General features: G+C 50.6%; 1 long non-coding RNA gene across 1 annotated transcript; it reads right to left on the reverse strand.

Annotated features, from left to right (window-relative positions):
* LOC131411237 (uncharacterized) lies at positions 1-4,476 on the reverse strand. The gene is made up of 3 exons (XR_009221524.1): positions 4,347-4,476; positions 3,569-3,648; positions 1-3,481 (listed from the first exon to the last, which is right to left on the reverse strand). It is a non-coding gene; the product is annotated as an uncharacterized LOC131411237 (long non-coding RNA).
* Positions 4,477-4,772: the final 296 nt, after the last annotated feature.

Below are 4,772 nucleotides of genomic sequence, written 5' to 3' on the forward strand. Positions count from 1 at the left end.
TATTTATAAAAATTAAAAATATCATAGATATATAAAAAAAGACTGGACGGATACATACAGAAATATTACAAATTACCTCTCGGTGGAAAAAATAAGGTGATTATTATTTCCTCCTTTACATTTTCTTGCATTTTGAAATTTTCTACAAAAACTATGTATTATTATTTTTAATATCAGAATAAAAATTGACTTATATCTGGTTTGCTTTGTGTTCCTGCCTAAAGGAAGGCAGACATCCTTTCAACGTCCTTCCTAAAACGGGATGGTTCCTGAGACTGGGAGGGTAGCTTCATCCCCTGCAGAAGGGCCCAGCGCGCGGAGCTGCAGCAGGAAGGCACAGCCCTGTGTCCGCTCTGTCGAGGCAACTGGCTTATCCTTTACCTTCCAAACACACGTTCTTGTTTCCGATTTTATTGACTACGCACGTTACTACGCAGGCGCCAAGTTCACAGCCCGGACAACCTCAGAGGGCGAATGTTAGGGCCCGAGGGCGCGCCGAGCCCCCCGTGCCAGCTCCCTCGCTCTGCCGCAGGAGGAACACAAGTCACCAATGGCACCTCGCACAAAAATGTTTTTAAAGGGTGTTTAGAGCACAGAAGTAAAAGCTTTTTTCACGCATTATTACAATTAAAAAGAAAGAAAGAAAGGTCGACGACTTCCCCAGGCCCACCCAGATCTGGGCAGGGCCCCGGTGGTCCCCGCGCTGCCTCCCGCGGAATAAAGGGAGGAAGCACCGGGCACCTCGGCCGCGCCCGGCTCACAGCAAGTCAGACACCGTCCCGGCCAGGCTCCCGGTGAGAGCACACTCATCTCCTAAGGCGAACGCTGCTCTTGAGCCGCTTTCTCTTCTGTGCCTCTTTCTTCACATCCTGAACTCCCCCTCGCTGCTGTCGTCCGAACAAGGCATCCCGTGACCTGACCGCACAGCCACGGCACAACCCGGACCACGTGGCCCTCACCACGTCTTTACCTCCCGAGATACTGGATTCTTTTTTCTCGTTTGGTCTGCTGAGATAGCGCTCACCTGGAGTGACATGCGCAGTTCAGTTTTGACAAATGCATCCGCGGCAGTAACCACCACTCCGGTCAAGTTCCAGAACATTCCCGCCCCAGAAGAACTGCTCACGTCGCTCCCAGCCAGGCGCGCCCTCTGTTCTGGTCTCCTCACCACGGGCTCCTCGCGCCTTTCTAGAACGTCAGATGCACGCAGTGATTCCGCAGGTACTCTTCTGTGTCTGGCCGCTGCTTTGAGAATCGTCATGCTGCGGGGTGTATCCTCGCTTACTCCTTTTCGTTGCCGAGCAGTAGTCTACTGTCTTGCAGTACACCACGGTTTCCCGCCCTCCTCTTGCTGAAGGACGCCTGGCCTGTTTCCAGTTTGGGCACTAAACCAGACATTTGTTCCAGTGCTGGCACCACTTTCTCCGAATAAGAAGTTTTGGGAATTGGATTTTGTTACTTTTGAGATTCGGCCTTCCACTGATGTGTAGATTTTTAGGGGCCTCCCTCCCTTCATCTCCTCTCCAGGAAAATCATGGTACACGTGCACCTGGAGAGGAAGGACGCGGGTAACACTGAAGATGGGCAAGCTTCCTCATTCGTCACACCAGGCACAAAGGCTGAACAGAGGAACACGTCACTCTCCCGGCCGGGCTCACAGTCCAGTTTTGGAGAGGCAGGTCAGGCTGCAGGGCTGAGGGAAGGGCAGGGAGAGGTCCAGCCTTCAGAGGTGAAGGCACTGTCAGGGCCCCAGGAGAACCAACCTCAGTGAGCCTTAACTGCATGCCGGACAGTGTGCTGATTATCCCATCCACCCTTACACTGACGTGGGTACATGTATTGTCCCCATTTCAGGTAGGGCGCGCGGACGCTCAGAGAGCACACAGAGAAGTGCGTGAACATTGTATGCAGAAGACATATGTGAAGCGAATCACAGCAGCTTACAGGAAATGCAGGGGCTAGTTTTTAAACGGCTAGGGGAGCTGTGCAACTAAATCGTGTGAATAGCATTTCCACTTTCTCTTTTCATTAGCATTCTGCAAATTCTTCTTAAGCCATAAATCCTCTCTGTTCATGCTCACTGACTGTGGATGGTGTACCTGCCGCACTTCCCTCCCAGGGAATTACAGACCAGCTGGGCAATTGTAGTTTTACAGAGAGAGTAACTTAACACCACTTTTGATAACAAAATAATAAGTACTTAAGATATTGTGGATATACTGTTACCAACAATTCTGGCCAAAATCCATGTACAACAAGAAGGATTTCAGTGGGAAAGTGAGTGGTTTAAAATTATGTTTGGTGATTCAATAAAAATTATGTTTTTTCCTTACTGCTCTCCTTGTCTTCCTTCCCCTTACTTCCTACCCCAAAGACCTTTTAGTATTCTCTTCCTTTATTGCTACTGATTATTATTTTATTCACCTATTTAAACATTCACTTATTTAAAATAGGAAGGGTAGAGCAGAACCTATCCCTTTTTCCAGCAAGAAAGCCCTGAATATAATTTAGGGGAAATTCATCCCTAAGAAGCACTGGGTGAACTATGTGGCTTCATGTTTAAAATAGTTTATTCATAGTATTAGGAACAATATAGCTTCCTATATTCGTTTGTGAGGGCTGCCATAAAAATGTACAGTACTGCAGACTGGGGGGCCTAAACAACAGAAATGTCAGTTCTGGAGCCTAGAAGTCCGAGACCAAGGTGTCGGCAGGGCTGGTTTCTCCTGAGGCCTCTCTCCTTGGCTTTGCCTGTGTTTTCACATTGTCTTCCCTCTGTGTCTTAATCTCCTCTTCTTCTAAGGAACCCAGTCACATTGGATTAGGATCCACTCATATGACCTCATTTTACCTTAATGACCTCTTTGAAGACCCTATCTGCAAATACAGTCACATTCTGAGGTACTGGGGCTTAGGACTTCAACATATCAATATTAGGGGAACGCAATTCAGCCTATAACACTTTCTGTCTGCATCACAGATCTGTTAACCTAACGAATTAAGAGAATACTTAGGAAAATGCTATGAATGAAATTATATCCTGTACACCAGGGTGTCTGTTAGGGTTGTTAAGTTAGTCACATTTTCAACTATTTTTAAATCATTTGTGAATTTAGGTTGCTTGTAAGGAAAGATGTTAGTGGCTACTATTTTAGAGAGCAAGGCTATGAAGAGAATTAGATGACATGAAGATCATGTCTGCAAACAAGTAGTTTAAATTTTTAAAATTCTCTAAATTCACACAAATGAGAAAAGTAATTAACAATGGTTAATTACAGAAGATATGTGGTGTGTCTTTTTGGTAAGCTTTAACTTATGAAGAGCATGGCAAGAATAGTGTTAGAAGAGAGCAGAACGGAAATTTAGCATATCCTCCTGGCATCGCTGTTGATGGAAACACTAGACGCGATCACAGAGTGAGTAGAGGGCTCGCCATGGCTGGTCACACTTCCGTAAGTACAGCTTGGTACAGCTTCAAACTCTGTGTATGGAGAATAATAAAAAGGATCAGAAACGGGAAACAAACTTGCTTGTTAAGATCAATTAAGCTGATTTATAGGAAACTAACCTTTTAGTAGATAAAAACTGGTCTAATCTCGACAATTCTGTGTGTCAACCTAACACAAAAGAGACAGCAGAGGATTTCGCCTGTAGAAGACGGAGCAGAGAAGCGCCCAGGAGCCGTTATCACGATCACGGAGGAGCAAACAATGACTTTGTCTTGAATGACTTGTCTTCAAGTGTTAGACAATTCATGCTTAACTCTGCAACCTCAGCGCTTCCGGTTTGGTCTCATAACAATAACACTGTCATCCTCCTCATCTGATTGATTTTCTTTATATTATTATCTGCTTAAATCCTTTAAGCGACCTCGCGGATAGGTGCCCCATCCCCTAACCCTTCTCGGGAGGGCTCCAGGGGCTTGCTCAGCCCTGCACCACTGCCCCTGCCTGTCCTCTCCCGGTGGGGGCCGCCCACTCACTGCACACACTCACACCGCACAAACTCAGCGCACACACCGCACACACGCGCACTGCACACACAACGCATACACTTACACCCCATACACTCGCACTGCACACACGTGCACACACACCGCTCACCCACATACTGCAACACCCAGTGCATACACTCACAGTGCACACACCACACACCGCAACACTCACAGCGCACACGCTGACACTGCGTACACTCACACCGCACACCCGCCTACTGCACACACTCACAATGCACACCCACACACCGCACACCCCGCGCTCCCGCCGTTCGCAGTCCCGGGGTGGAGGGGCGGACCCTCCTCCCCCGGCCCCCGGCGTGCACAGAGAAGTAAGCGCGTCTTTCTCTACCGGGGCGGGCGGGCGGGTGGAGATGCAGGGCTCAGGGTGCAGGTGCAGGTGCAGGCGCCGGGCTGGGTCACGCGAGGGCCGGCGGACCCACGGTCACGCACTCGGCCGACAAACCAGTGACAAGGAAATCGTCCGCCCGTCGCAGCAGCGGGACGCGTGGCCAGCGCCTCTGTCCGGGGCGGTGACCCGGACGGTCCCCGGCCGGCGCGGGGACGCGGGGAGACCAGGGGCGGGCGCCGGCCTCGTCCGCCGGCCCGTCGCCGCGCGCCGCATCCTGGTCCGCTCGGCGGCGCCGATTGGTCGGCGCGGAGGCTGCGGCGGCGCCGATTGGTCGGCGCGGAGGCTGCGGCGGCGCCGATTGGTCGGCGCGCGGGCCCTCCTCCGGCGGCGCGGCCGCGCCGGGTCCGCGCAGGGAGCGGGCCGGCC

The sequence above is a fragment of the Diceros bicornis genome, chromosome 11 (assembly GCF_020826845.1).
Source record: "Diceros bicornis minor isolate mBicDic1 chromosome 11, mDicBic1.mat.cur, whole genome shotgun sequence".
Classification (NCBI taxonomy): domain Eukaryota; kingdom Metazoa; phylum Chordata; class Mammalia; order Perissodactyla; family Rhinocerotidae; genus Diceros; species Diceros bicornis.